Source organism: Cryptotermes secundus, unplaced genomic scaffold (assembly GCF_002891405.2).
Source record: "Cryptotermes secundus unplaced genomic scaffold, Csec_1.0 scaffold681, whole genome shotgun sequence".
NCBI lineage: Eukaryota > Metazoa > Arthropoda > Insecta > Blattodea > Kalotermitidae > Cryptotermes > Cryptotermes secundus.
Window position 1 is genome coordinate 1 of NW_019737395.1, and position 16,338 is coordinate 16,338.

The 16,338-nt window shown below is 39.5% G+C and overlaps 1 long non-coding RNA gene across 1 annotated transcript; it reads left to right on the forward strand.

Annotated features, from left to right (window-relative positions):
• The first annotated feature begins 9,085 nt into the window (after nucleotides 1-9,085).
• LOC111870367 lies at nucleotides 9,086-16,044 on the forward strand. The gene is made up of 2 exons (XR_002843837.2): nucleotides 9,086-9,634; nucleotides 15,864-16,044. It is a non-coding gene; the product is annotated as an uncharacterized LOC111870367 (long non-coding RNA).
• The last annotated feature ends 294 nt before the right edge of the window (nucleotides 16,045-16,338 follow it).

Below are 16,338 nucleotides of genomic sequence, written 5' to 3' on the forward strand. Positions count from 1 at the left end.
TTTTTTTTTATTGACAGATCCGTTGGAATGACGTAAGACATCAAATGATTGCTTTAGAGGTGTGCACCCTGAGGACTGATACATAGTAACATCGCAAAGAGTACTCATCCAGCCGGTAGTTCGCAGATGCCTTCAGTGTGGGGCGCAGGGGCAGATTTCTTGTAATGAAGATGCTTATTTCGGGGAGGCTTGAAGGAGGAGACCGTTAAATAATGCATACATACACGAAACGACGTGTTGCCGGTCGCTTCGTATTCCGGTAGCCCCGGGTTCAATTCTCTACCCGGAGACCGGCCAACCTGACGTTCTTCACTGCCTTTCTCAGTTCCTGTGAGCAAAGGTCGGTGTAACATCTCCGATTGGACCGACACCACTTCAGACAAATTCATTACTCACTCACTCACATAGCTGAGCCCTTCTTGAGAAGCTGCAAGTTGTGCAGCTACTCAAGAACTTGCCAACATTTTATGGAACCCGAAGGTTTAATACAGTGTTCACAAGATCCCTCCAGCGGTCCATATCCTGAGACATAGCAATTCAATCCGTACCATGTCATCCTCTCTCTTTGATATCCATTTTAATATTATCCACCCATTTACGCCTTGGTCTTCCCAGTGGCCTCCTTCCTTCCGGCTTTCCCTCCAATATCCTATATGCATTTCTCCTCTCCCCCAGTCGTGTTACATGCCTTGCCCACGACCAATTCATTACTCACTAATAACCTTGTCGTTCGACGTGGTATAATCATAAGTACTGAAAAAGTTAAATAAACCACAAATAAGTAAATAGCTAAATAAACATAAACTACGTCACAAACCTTAATCGCACGAGACTTCCCTGAACATTTTGTATGCTCTCTACGAATTCTCATTCGTTCTACTTGTGCAGCCTAGCATTGCTTCTTTAAGTAGTTACTACAGGATTCTGACGATGGTGTATAACACACTGATATGTTGGGTTTTTGGACTTTATCCATCGTCCTGATTTTTAAGATAACAAAATAAAAACACGACGTTTCGGAACTGGATCTGTTTCCGTCCTCAGGTGAAGGAAAACACATATTCAGTTGGGTCCGTTAGACTCAATTGTCCAGTAATTGAGGCTAGCTCTTTCTAACGGACCCAACTGAATAGGTGTTTTCCTTCACCTGAGGACGGAAACAGATCCAGTTTCCGAAACGTCGTGTTTTTATTTTGTTACCTTAAAAACCAGGACGATGGATAAAGTAAAAAAACCCAGCATATCATTGCTTCTTTACTTGACGATCCGGTTACCGATTCTAGATTGAACATGTAATTATTCTCAGATATAATATTCGTTATTCTGGCTTTTTTCCCTGCAAGTAAGAGCACTTATCAGTTTGTATTCGCACTTTGAAACATATGTGGTTAGTAGGTATAGTAACAATTTAAAAATAGGCGCTTCTGTTAGCGAAATACTTTATGTTTGCTAAGGCTGTAGGAATACGACACAACATTCATTCGTACATACGTGGTCTTCAAACAGTGAATGCACAGACACTGCGAATGTAACATTTATATATTCATCTTCCACCTCTGAGGAACTGTTGAATCTAACTGTGGAACACACGTAATTTTGTGTGGAGGCGGGGTCGAATACCTCCACCGTGGCCCGGCGAGTCGTAGGAGGCGACGAAAACGGAAGTCTCAAATCTGAGACAGTAAAATATGGTCTCATGTCCCAAGGGACTCAGCGCAGAGAAATACTGCGCTGGCAAGGGCAAGCAGCATATACAAAAGACAGACCCGTCCTCTCGTCAGAGAAGGTGCCCCAAAGAAACAAGACCGTACCTGTCAAACAGTAATAAATATCTGGTCATGAGCCCCAGATGGGGTTCGACACCAAGACTTACCGACTGACTGACCGTCAGTCGCAATGTGACTTTGACTTTGACTTCAAGCCTGCAACTGTCTGACAGTAATAAAAATCTGGTCTTAAGCCCCAGATGGGTTCTTATTTCAAGACAGATTGGCCGACTGACCGCCGGTCATAACATATCTTTGACTTTGACTTCATTCCAAATTATCACTCTTATCGGACTGGCCGTTTTCCGGGAAGAAAAGGCTTTCCCCATAACCATGTAGACCTATGCTATGTATGCGATAAGTACATTTGACAAAGACGAAGCTTATTCATAAGAGACAGGGCCATTCTGTCGCAAGAGAAGAGGCTGCAAAGGTTCAGTTGCAAAACGCTTCTGGTCGCGATGTTTTACTTTTCATTTCTGCAATGCTTCTTCGTAACATTTCTAGTTCCGCCAAATACACGTATCTTATCGAGCGTGATTTAAGCTCAAGATGCAGGCAGAAACGCGTGTAGACCTTTATGTAGCATGTTCATATTGTTGTCAGATTGTAACCTAACCTGGATGCGATGCTCTGTAATCTAGCTGATTGGTACTAATACTGCCGAGGAATACTACAAGGCGTCACAACCTACACGACCGTAATATTAACATTCTCCGCCATCATAGCTTCAGATTAGTCGCTGAAAAATTTCTGTGGCTTCGATTTCTTTATTTTGTCGACTTTTCTGAGCACCATTGCCCTGTAATGCGGATCTTCGTGTGTGTGTGTGTGTGTGTGGCGTTAGTACGAGTTCGTCTCTAGTGACTGAGAAAACCCCATAGTTGAGATGGAATACATAAAGGCACAGGCAACAGCAGGCCTGCAGAGAATGTATCGTGGTAGACCTTGTACCAGCTAACATTCCTGTTTCACATTCAAGAGGTCCAGATTTCGAATCTCCATTGACCGGATATTCTGACAGGTTATTCGTGTTTTTCCTCAGTTCCTTAAGACAAATAATAGTATCTTACACTAAAATATTCAGGACTAGCTTCTTGTAATTTATCGTTCACGATGATCGGCCGGAGTCTGGAATTGACCATTCTTCTACGTTTATATACCACAGAGCTTATCTCCAAGTTCCCTATACACCGTCATGAAGTGCTACCAACACAGAAGAAGGAGGGACAATTGTTGCTCGTTCCATTTAAAGTATCACGGGGAGTCGCTGTTGTTTAATTAATCACTCCTGCTTCATACTCGAAATGTTTCGTGTTTTATCGTCGGTCCTGCGACTGTCTAACCTAGCCGAGGGTTTTCGCTACTTTCCTTACTCCCTGTGGGTAAATGCTGGGAGAATGCCTTAACGTTTTCAACTATAAAATTATGAGAAATAATAGTTTCCAAGTTCTGGGAACAATCGCCTACTTTCCTTCGGTACGATACTGACAGCACAGAAAACGAATTAGGGAAGAGATATACAAATTGGCACAGGAACACAGACACACAGACAGCGAGGTGACCTCATAAGCCTCCTCTTATTTCTTAAAAATAGAAAAAATAAGCTAAAAATGCAGTTCCTACCTCAGAGGAAACACTGAAGCTACATTCTAAAGAGCGAGCAGTTAACTCTGTTTTGGGAAATAATCACTGTTGATTCTGCATATGAAACACAAAAGGACAAGGTACGGTAAAACTGTTCCTGGTCTTAACTAATTAAGCACTACGCCATGAAAGAATATGGGGGAGTGGATGTATTTTTTTATTTTATTTTCCTTGGCACTACAGCCCCAGTGTGCCTAGGCCTACCTCCACGAACTTCTCCGTTCACTTCGGTTTTTCTAAATCTTACACATTCGGTAGGACTCCTTGCACGGGTGATCAGCTCGTCGCAAGGCCTCTACTTGTACACAAACACAGAAAAACGCACACACACAAACTAAACATCCATGCCCTGAGTGGGATTCGAACCCACGATCCCGGTTTCCAAGCGAGCGAAGACAGTACATGCCTTAGACCGCTCGGCTACCGTGACCGGCGGAGTGGATGTATAGATCCACATATTTTCGAGGTTGGTGGTGAGTGGAGAGCTTCACGTTCCGGCCGCTTTACGTCAGGGGAAAGAGTTCTTGGTGCCCATTGGATAGGAGACTGAGTGGACCCCAAAGCCGGTCTGGAGGATGTGAATAGAAGAGAAATCTTGCCCATACCTATAGAGATAATCGGTGGGGGGGGGATGCAGATCTTATTAACATTACAGCAGGCGGTACATACAATTACCACTGTGCTTCAAGCGGCTATAAAAGCTTCCTTCGAAATTTATATTTTAGAACAGTCCTGCCATTGGATGGCGCATAAGGATCCACAGCCACTGAGACGCCACTTCTGATTACAAAGTACGCAGAGAAGACGAGCTGAGCGCGCCTTTATTTGCGGACCAAAACTTATCTGTTGTAATTATGATGTCACCTTCAAGCAGTGTTGAATATAAACTGAAACCACTGCTTTCTCTCGTCTTCTGTATTTGTGACTTCCGAATGTGCAGTAAATTGTCAGTGAATTACTTACATATCGGTGCAACTCGTGGCTCATATCTGACGTTTTCTTTAGGTTAAAGAAAGGAAGTTTAACTTTCATTCAGTTTCGTAAGTTTATTTAAACATAAATCCTAATGGTGATTCTGTTTTGGGAAGATGGCGACTTGCAAAAGTTTTCGACTTCAACGCTAAAGATGGAGACCGTATAGTCCTCTGAAACGTCGAAAACACAGGCCATTTTCATATGTCGCAAATATGATCTACATAAAGAATTAATCGCCGCAAAAGAGTAGTAAAACTATGTCCTGTTGGAATTTAATACAAATTTGAATATTTTAATTTTGTGACTTGAATGTACACTATTACCAGCCGTGTCTGAATTTGAGAACTGGAGGTAAGACATACGTACATGTGCCGTATTATCTTCTGAGCAACTACTTTGTTTGAAGCTAGAAGGATGGCAAGTAAACTCACAGTTGTGTGTATATGTGCCACTCTTATTACAGTGTCGGTTATTATATTAATTATGGAAAGCTTATCGTCCCCTTCCCAGTGTAGGCAGAACGTTGAAATAAAGACTGAGAATGGCAGGGTAGGTAATCCAGAACCTACTCCCATATCAACTTCAACAACAGGGATCTCCAATTCGACGGTACACAGTTTTTTAGTAACTACTTCTGCATTAAATGTAACTTCAGAGGTTACTCCAGTTGGTCAGTCGAATTACAGTTCGAGTACAGACTTTCTGACGAAGAGGGAAGAAGAAAACCACGACGCAGTCCTTTCAACACCGAAGCCAAGCACAGTGTTTAGTGCATCGAAGAACGGAGAGAATATTATCTCACGAGTGCCTTTGCCATCAATATCGGAAGAGAACACCGAGGACTCATTTGTATCTGATTTGCCAACACAGACAGGTGAAGCTGAAACAGTAACTCCGCCAGAAAACAGTTCCTCGGTTCATTCGCAGACACCTTCACCTGGAAATAGAACCAGGAAAATAATTTTTACACCTGAAAGAAATTGCAGAAATGGTCAGAAGAAAGATACGTTGGGAACGTGCAGGCCAATTTGGTAGACGACTGGCTTAGTAACATCAAAATATCAGGTAGGCTTGTTGTATGGTCATACTTTGTGAGATTTTAGGCCCTGGTATTTATTTATACTGCTAAAATTTTGTATACTTTCTATGCATTCATTGAAAATGAGTGCATAATGGAGAAGTCCTGTCTGTTTCATCTCCAAAACTATTTAACATATTTCGACATTTTTTTATTGGAGGACTTACGAATTGAATGGCGTTAGAATAATTTACTTTGGTTTCTTATGTGTCAGATATAACCCTACCGGTATTTTATGTGAAGATCAAAGAGAATTTTACTAACCTCCAGAAAATCCGTCTTAAAAGACACTAACATCTGATATAAAAATCGTAACTTATTATTAAGCTAATAATTTGGATCTGAAATATTTTTTCAACCAAATACAAGGACAGATCTTATGTTCCTGTGCAGCGTGAGCAGTTGGGAAAAGCAAAACTAAGTTGTTCGTGTTCATTATGTCATAAAATACGTATTTATGAGGAGTACTCTCTTAACCTCGGCACTAGATTAAGGTGAGTGACCACTTTACCCCCTCCCCCAAAATGAGCCTCTTGATACCTATTGAATAGGAGAATGGGTGGGTCCAAGAGCCGATTGATACTAGATAAAGAGAACTATATCTAGAATCGAACCCAAATCCCCCGGTCAAGGGCGCAAGGGAATCGGTATATTGACTGAGTTATCACGGATTCTGAAGTTGAGAAACCTACATTAAATAATGTGATACATACGGTAAATAATACGCTAAGTGACAGAAGTAATTCATCGCCTCACATGGCCTTCAGAGTCGTCAGGGCTTATGAAAAGCTTATGTCCACAACTCTCAATATACGGTCAGTCCGCGTGTTTGAATTGGATTTGCAATGGAGATTCCATATTAAAAACTTCCTGGCGAACCCGATCGCTCATTGTACAAGACATGTCCTTCCGCATAAATTATAATACAGGACAGAAATGGAATATATCAAGAAGTAAATCCTGACAGAAATTAACACGTGCACCGCACTACGAATGAGTATGGGGGAACCAGAGGTAGAGCTTAAGGTTTCCATAACCTTAGCACTGAATGGAGTTGAATGGTTCATTGCAGGCTCTGGCCGCTTTATCCCAAAGGAAAAAGACGTAAGACATGCGAGTCCAAGGGCGGTGGCGTAGAGATGGTATGTCCTTATGAAGCGTTGTCGTCTTACTCTGAATTCCTCAAAACACTTGATTGCGAAGCATCACACAGCTGTTGCATAAACATACAGTTCGAGTGTATTGAAGCGACGTTCTTGAAAAAGAATAGGACATTACACGTGCACTGAGGCCGAATGTTGTCATAGTTTGAGCTTCAGGTCTGTTGAAGCGGGTGGTGCACGAAACTTATCTATGGTCCTACATCCCTTTGTTGGACTTTGGCCGCTTTTCAGTACCTTAATCTTTTTACACAGTCGGTACGATTCCTTGGACGGGGGATAAGCCCATCGCAAGGCCGCTACCTGCACACGGGGACGCACAAACACAGAATAAACGCACACAGACATCCATGTCCCAAGTGGGATTCGAACACACGATCCGGGTGTTTGAGCAGGCGAAGAGAGTTCATGCCTTAGACCTCGCGGCCACTGTGATCGGCTGCGGAAAATCTCTAGGGCTGACAAATACATAATGAGCTCACCATTCGAAGTCTGAAATAATTTAGATATTCCTATTATATAGAAATTCAGCATCTACCTTCCCCATAAGTCTTCATGACGGGTGCTTAATGAATTAAGCACAGAGACTAATTTACCGTTAAACAGAGTTAACCTAAAAGAAATAGACACTTTCAAAATTTTAATAGCATGGCCGAGATACTTACATGATTTGAAATGTTTCCAAGATAAATAAGGGCAATGGAGCTGGCGTGTACTGCCATGGCACGAGGCGGAAACTTAGTTTCAGCCTTGGGCAGTATACGACAGTATTCCAGGCAGAAGTATATGCCATTAAGGCATGTATTATGGAGAATTTAGATAGGAACTGCAGAAATAGGAACATCTACATTCTATCTGACAGCCAAGCTGCACTTAAAGCGCTTGACAAACACCAGATCAACTCAAAATTGGTCTGGGATTGCCACCAAATCCTCATGGAACTGGCCAGACATAACAGGGTTTAACTGATGTGGGTGCCGGGGCATGAGGGTATTGCTGGAAACGAAACAGCAGATCAATTGGCTAAGAATGGAGCTGAACATCCGTTCATGGGACCTGAACCAGCCAGTGGCATCTCTATAGGTTTTGCCAGAAAGGTAATCAGGGACTGGACAAATATGAATCATAAGAAATACTGGGGATCCTTGACTGGTTTCAGGCAAGCAAAGGGACTCATACGAGGACCCTCTACTAAAAGAGCGAAGGAACTGTTAAAGTTAAACAGGAACCAGCTGCGATGGATGGCAGGACTACTTACAGGACACTGTCATCTTAAATGACACCGCTTAAAACTGGGACTAAGTGATAGTCCCACTTGTGAGAGATGTCAAGAAGAAAATGAAACAGCCACACATATCCTGTGTGAATGTGAGGCCTTAGCTTATTTAAGATTGCCCCAGTTGGGTCAGTACTTTATGGAACCAAGTGACTATTTCGACGCCCCCACGTCCAAAATCCTGCGATTCATTCGAAGAGCAGGAATGTTGAGGAGATAATCAAAACGGGAAGACCACTGCAGGTCGCGGTGCAAGGGCCGAGAAGGCCTAACCCTCATACATTCATTCATTACATGGTTTGAAAAGTACGCCCTGACGTTTACATGGATAAATTACAAGTGTTCTACACGTTCACTTTAGGTGAATCCCTCACATGCTCTACTACGGCTCTCGGGTTTTCAGTTCTCCGTATACGAACGCTGTGTTTGTTCACCGTGCCACTAATGAGGAACGTTGATTCGTCACCGAAAACTAGCCGGTTAAAGAAATCACTACTTCCTAATTCCGTTGCTGCATGTCCATACAGAATGAGTGACGGAGGGTTTTGTCGTTTTCAGTGAGGTTCTCCAATAATTGCAACCGGTAAGGGAACATTCGTAAACGTTTACGCAAGATATTCCGCACAGTCTTTTGTGGAACTTGGAGTTCTAAACTTGCAGGTGTTGTCGATTTTTTGGAGCTGCGCATGTAAGTTTCACGAACATGAGTCATTTAAACTGTCTATTTCTTTAGGCCAACCTTGTATTTTACCTTATAGGAAACAAATTGCGTGTCCAGTGAAAGGACCAATCGGTTAATGCTGTTCTGGAAAATAATCATGCCTTATTGTCAGAATCACATGAAGCACGTAAATGCACTGGACTTAAGGTGAAAGCAGGAGGCACAAATAGTAACAGATTTGCCTTAAAAAGATTAATATTCCCAGGAATACAAGACGAATGATTAAAGAACATGAACCCGAAAACACACACAAACATCAACACTTATACACAAGTGAATCAAACAAAACGTTATTTCTGGAGGTCACTGAAACTGTCTGTAAAACTGATACATGATTAAACTAAAGATTTTTAAACAGAAAATAATAAATACCACAAACTGACGCCATAATAACGGATATGACTCTTCCTTGTTTCATTCACTTCCCGTAATGTTATTATCCATATGCCTACAAGAAACTGCCCCAGTTGCGACTTGTCCATACCTCAGTGAAAATGTCTTCCAGTACAGTATTTCATATCACTTTCGTGTTCTTGCTTATCATCGAGATTTTCACACCTGCGAATTCCAAAATGCAACACATATTCGACTACGGTCCATCTGAAGGTATTACACCCTACCCTGCTAACGACATATCGAAGATTAATCATGATTCCTTGAATCGGGTTTTCAAACCCGACAGCAAGCACGAAGAGAGAAGCAATGTAGCACGAAATATTCATAACGGCGAAATTTCGAAGGTTGATCGTAAAAATTATATTGAAGTGACTTATTATGTTGGCCCGGAAGCGTTTAAAGCACCTATTTCGAATATAAATTCTGTAAAAAATAATGCGAAGAATGGGCCCGAATTTATTGATATACCGAAAGAAGAATTTACAACAAAAATGCTACCTCTAGATATAAGTGCAGACAGAATTATAAATACCCCTAAACGGAAATGCCCAGAAGGCAAGAAAATGGACCTCTTTGGCACGTGTAAGGCAGTGTGGGAAAACTGACAATAATCAGGTAATATTCAATTCATTGAATATATATAGAAAGTGTGTCTTAATATTTTGAAAACTGATATCTTGCGAATATAATTACCCCCTTCTAGTATTTTTCATATTAACGTATATTTCAATTGTTGGGGAATCACAAATAGGTACACTTAACTGTCAACATATTACAGCAGATGTACCTTACATTAATCTTTCCAGAACATCGAAATATACACGTAGAACAGACATTTCTGAGCTACAGATCTCGTAAGGAACAGAGAATATTTTGATAACTAGTTCCAACTTGCGAATCATGTTTCTAAATGTAAACCTTACAGGCAGTTGGTAGGAAACTTTGGATGGGAGATCAGCCCCCTAAGGCCCCTGCAGACTAAAGAAAACAAACACACAGAATATACGCAGACATAAGCCTACATCCATGGACAGGGTGGGCTTGAAAAGAATAAACTTATAATGTTTTGCGCTATGCATGAAGATACAAACACACAAGGTTTTGGTGATGCAGATGGCGGCTTTCAACCAATAATTATAAACCAATCTTTCCGTTTCTGGAAATATAATATTACTGTGAAAAGGTTTTGAGGAAGATGATCTGTTTTATCTGAAGGTGAAGGTGGAATTTCTTTTCGCCTGGAGCGGCATTTACACATGCGCCGGCCCTGGATATTTAATTTCATGGTGATAAATTTCTTATTTTTAACTATTAAAATAAAAAATTAAAATAATCAACTGGTCGAACTATTCGTAAAAAGTATAGAACGAAGTGAGATACATGGAGATCTCTTTATTCCACAATACAATTAGTCGTTAAAAGGATGGGCACTTAATGGTTATGTATTTCATGAAAGAAATAGCACGAATATTGTGAAATGGAGATGAATACATAAATTATCTTCTGTGATCATCAGTTTGTTATGAATTCTCCAGAGCGTAGAATTCTACACAAATTCAAAGGAATATAGTTAAGGCCTCCCCATTCAAGGCATTGATGTTTGTGAGTTTATTCTGTGTTTGTGTTGTTCTGTGTGTAGGTAGCGGCCTTGCGAGCTTGCGACAGGCTGATCCCTCGTCCAAGTTGTATTGTCTGAAATAATGGGGGGGGAGGGGGGAAAGAGATTACGGAAGTTAAGAAGAGGTCAGGGGCCAACGAAGGGCTGTAGAACCATTGATAAATGAATGNAATGAAATAGTGACCTCACTAATTCGGACTAACTGGGAGCGAACACTAGTTCAAATTAGTGGAAGTCCGAATTGTAGACGTTCTACTGAAAACATGTTCAGGGTAGTTCAAAAATGGACTTCACGGGTCTTTTTAGGTAATACAGCTTTATATTTAAACATAGATTTTATATGATGAAATAAATTTGTCATAAAGCGTAAAAATGTAAGTGCTGACATCTGTCTTACTGTCTTACAAGCATTTTTGGTAACCTACGTACTTAGTATTACTGAGACCGCATTTAAAAAATAAACTTATTTTTGTTTGTGTTCCCCTTTTGTTACTGTTCTTTTACTACATCTTGCTGATAGCGGCAATGTTATCATCAAAGTCGTAATGCGCAAAAAAAAAAAGTTGTGCAAATTATGGCGAATTCCGAATTAGTGAGATTTCGCTGTATTTCAAATTGTAATTAAATATAAGTAAAACAATATTCAGCTTTATGTCGTATTAATTACAACTGTAGGAAGGATGCAAATTGTGTGTTTCATAGTATTTCTGTAGTTCTGCTATTTGAGACATGCTGTGCAACTTCGAAGTTTAACGGAGGTGGTCACGTAAGTGTTCTGTCAGAGTCTCTTTCCTTGCATCTTCTAAATATGGGAGGTTCCGTTGTTTATATGACGATTAGAATTAAATATAACATTATGGTTATCTCTCAGTGGCCCGGTGAATTTGTGGGTTTCAATATCTTTAGGAAACGGAAGTAGAAGGAAAAGGTTCTACTCACTTTACAAAGTATAAACGCAATCAGTTTCCTTTCGTACTGTATGAGGAACTGTTTCACACGCAAGATTTCGACTGTCAGTTAATATCTAGAGAGCTGGCATCCAAGCAATGGTACCGACTCGAAAAAATGTGGTGCAAAGTGAACAACAGTGGATTGGTGTAGTTACTGGGATTTTAATCATGGCAAATCTTTTCAATTTGAGTCGCGGGTTGCCACCATTTTCTAAATTAACTGGTAATGAAGGGCAACTCTGGATCTGGACGAGCACGACACCAGCGGAAGATTCGTTTTCACATAACAAGCGGTAACTACTGGAACGCACACCCCGCCTTGATTGGGATATCAGATAAACAAATCTATTCCAGTTATAACATTTTTGTACGCAACGCATTCTAACGTAGAGGCGGGGGGGGGGATGTGGCGTTCGTCTAGTCAGTTCAGTCTAATAATTATACTGAAAATAACTGAAATCTATCTCGTGGTCTCCAAATCACTCATGTGCACATAAAGCGTCTATTAAAGTAGGACTTTTAGGTTACAATTTTCGATCAATAAGTAACACATCCTCCTGAAAATGACCAAACTGGTGCCTGTTGCATTAATAGAAAATGCGTTAGAAAGTACATTACAGTCCTCTTGAATCTCGCGCCGTGTTGTTTCGGAGATAAATACGAACATTTTGGAGGACCGTACCGCCATCATCTTCAAAGTCGAAGATGGAGGTAGTACGGTGTTCCAAAATGTTGGTTCCCATCTATCAAGCCACACGGCGTCACATTTCAGAGCACCGCAATCGTAATATTCCCCATAGTCAGAAGCTCAAATTTCACAATCTATGAAATGCGCGCCCTACATAACAATTGTGGCGCATTGGCTTTTTCTGTTTCGTCATCTCAACAGAAAACGTGTATCAGGAACAAAATATGCGTGTTTCACTTTTGTCTGCTTCTCTTCATTTAGATATTTTTTCTCCCGGGTAAATAATTTGTGAGTTATGCTAAATATAATGGCATTAACGCAAGAAACATATGCAAGTAAATAAAATAAACATACAAAAACAAAACATACGAAATAATATATTCCTTACGCATTATAGATAACATGCACGTATTAACACTAAACAATACACGTAAGTAGAACTACAAAAAAGTATCAAACCTTACAAAACTAATAACAAAATGAAATTACATAACACAACACACTATTTACACATTACAGATAACACACCATGATAAGGGAATGCAGTGCAACAAGATCCAACATCGACAAATATACTCTCAAATAAATATCTTTCAATGAATAGCTGGAGACTAGAACAACAGATAACTGTAAAATATTTCAATTTTAAAGTTTAATTCCAATCTTAATTCAAACTTCATATTTTAATCACGTGTGATATGTAACTTTAACACAGAGTGGAACAATTTTGGCAAGACAGACAGCAAATGATGATGGTCATGTACAGCTGAAACATGTAGTAATAGAGAAGTAGGACAAGATAACAAGTTGCATTTGAGATGGAAATATATGTATAGAAAGTACAGACAGATTTTAAAACTGTAGTGCATTATGCACAAAATAATTTTGGGAACTGATTTTTGTTATAAATAAAAAATAGACAAATTTTCATTAAGTGGGGTACAAATAGCATACCAAACCTTTTCCAGACCAGTACAGTCTTATAGGAGCAGGTTTTAAGTAGGTTTTTGATGCTGTTTCTTATGAATTTGTGGCTTAGACAATATCTTTTGAAGAAGTCATAGCCTCTACAACTTATCCCAAGTACATTAATTATATTATCAATAATGAATTCATATATGTAGCAGTGATGGGGATCAAGACATCAGTGTCACTATTACTAACAATGGCAACACCAATAACAATTACAATAATATAAAAATAAATGCCGATAAACACAAAGAGAAAAATGGTGAAGACCACCCTTCTAAGCTAATGTTGAGAGCTATAATTGTGACACCACCAAAAATAATATTATGTAAGGCAGGCATGAAGAAGGATTATTTTGGAAACTGTAGACATGTATGGTAATGCAAAAGTCATCAGAATAATATCAACTCATTTTCAAGAATTACAACAGCCTGAAGCAATGTGAGAAGTAAATATCCTTCATTATGTGAATAGCGCTGAACAGGTTACTGTAAATATACACGTGTTTAATATGACTGTTAAGAAAAGAAAACTAACATAAAGAGTCCTTCTTGATAATAACATTTGTACAGATACTCAGGACATTCCAAGCTTTTTATGAAACTCAAATGATCATTATTGTGTTCATCACAGTCCACCATTGGATTCTATCCTAGCCCAGATAAACCTAGATCACTTCCTGGCACTCTCTTTCTGTAAGACCCATTTTAATGTTGTCTCCATTCTATATTGAAGGTCTTTCATATCTCTTTCTTCCCAGTTCTTTGACCAAAATCCTGTAAATTTCTCATCTTTCCCATGCATGCTATTTACCCCACTCATTTCATCCTTCATTTGATTACCTTAATAATGTCTGCTGAAGAGTGTAAGAAAACACTGTTAACATAATCTCAATATTCAACACTGTTAGTACAAAAGCCTTCTATTAAACATAACCCTCAGACAATTCTGTTCACCTGTGAGCTTGATAGCTTATTTCTCTAACATTATACTCGCACATTCCATTCTGTAAGCGAGATAAATCTGTAGAAACAAAGGCATCAATTAGGAACTTGAAGATAAATATTTCACTCCTACATTAATCTTTTTTATAAAAGAGGAAAGACAAAGAAAAGACATCTTTCACAAGAATGGCCAAATAGTCATGAGATCAAGAACATAACTCCTAAAAACTGGAAAATTATTAATAGTAGATCCTCTTAAATCCTGATCAAAAAATGTAGCTAATATGTTAATACTTTCTGTGGTACAATGGTGATTGCAGCACAGAAATGCCATGTTTGCTGAAAATTTCTGAAGTAAAAATGTTTCGTTACGAGATGTTCCATGCATATAGGGCCGTGCCACATTAAAGTGGCCCTGACATGGATTTTAGTTAGTTAGTTAGTTATTTAGAGAGGGTGGGTTTCCCCATGCACCGCGACCAGTTTGATCTATTGTGCTTCCCTCTATGATATTCTATCAGTCTTTATATCCTACCGGTACTGGTGCTTACCATCAGTCCCGCCCAGCCAGCGAGACCGGCTCTATTAGCTGAGAGGTATCTATAATGCTTCCCCCATCTACCAGAGGTATTAGAGACTGCTGTGGGGTGGGAAACGTCCGTAATTTTGGCTCAGTGACCTCCTTTGGAGATATGAGGTTCTTTTACGTGCCGTAAAGCTAAGACACTGGACCCATGGCTTAAAGTCCCTCCCGGAGGACTTGTTCCCTGAATTTTTCTGCCCTTAAAGACATGGATTTTAATACTGCCACATTATAGATTGATGTCACATGGGGTTTAAATTGGTAATTGGATTTACTGAAATCTTACAGATCTGTGACTACAAGTAATTATAACCGTTTCACTAATTCACACCCTTTACTGTTCACATTCAAGTCTTCTCAGCCTGTTGTGTCTTCACCAGTCATCTGGTAACAGCCTCCAATTGCGGTTTTTCCCCTTCCTCTGAGTTCCCAAACTGTCCCTAGCCTCAGCTACCAGCTTCTCACAGTAATAACTCACAACTGAACTGCAGCAGTCCTCTAACTCACCAACAAACTCTTCACTAATTCTCACTCCACTACAATGACTGACTAACTCCTCACTAACTGTCTTGCTTATAACATCCTAACAAAACCCTGTAGAAAACATGGTTCCTCTGTTGCTTAGTGGTGGCATGACATATTCCATTGTTCTCTACGCAGCCATCAGCATGGACCACACAGAAAACACAATTTCCTTGTTGTTTACTTAGTGATTGCTGTTGTATAGTTGCTTATTTCATGGTCGTCACCTAGCAATGGGTCTACATGCTGCAGTACTATGACTACATTTAATTACACCACCATTGCTGATCTCCATACTATACAAATCACTACAGCACATTTTAAGTCTTTTAAAAAATAAGGCATAATTGTGTGGACTGGATTCATCCAGCGTAGGATTTTTGTGTACGTTGGGATTACATACAATGTGGAAAACTTGACTATTTCATTCACAGAAAGACTTTGCTCCATGGAATTAAAATCTTCTTGTAATAACTGAGATTACCTTATTCAGACTCCTAAAATTATAAATTTGTATAATTTCCATTAATGACCAAGTGTAAACTAATCAGAAACATTCTGTTGTTGCAGGAGAGTCTGGTGCTTCCAAGGATCGGTTGATGGCAGGTCAAGAGTAAGGATATCCAGTAGAATTGAGGTCACTAATGGACAAATAATGTACAAATTTTCTTTGTTTGAAATCTCACTTAATATACTATACTCTATTTAAACATGTATGCACTTATGACACAATAAATGAGAATGAAAAATATTTTTCAAACCTTGATACATACTTTGTGTAACAATATACGTGATATTTAGAATGCAGCATTACTTTCATGATTATTTCATTTAAGCTTGTATTATGATAACCAGGGCCCGGATTTTGATGACCTAAAAATATCTGAAAAATTATCTATAAAATGACCAAAAAATATTTAAAAAATGACCTAAAAACTAATTTCTAAATTTTCTTAAAATCAGGTAGATGCGGACTGTGTAAATTAGTTTCCAATTTCTTGATTTTATGACACCCGAACATCTCTTTAAACCTACACCTCTGCAT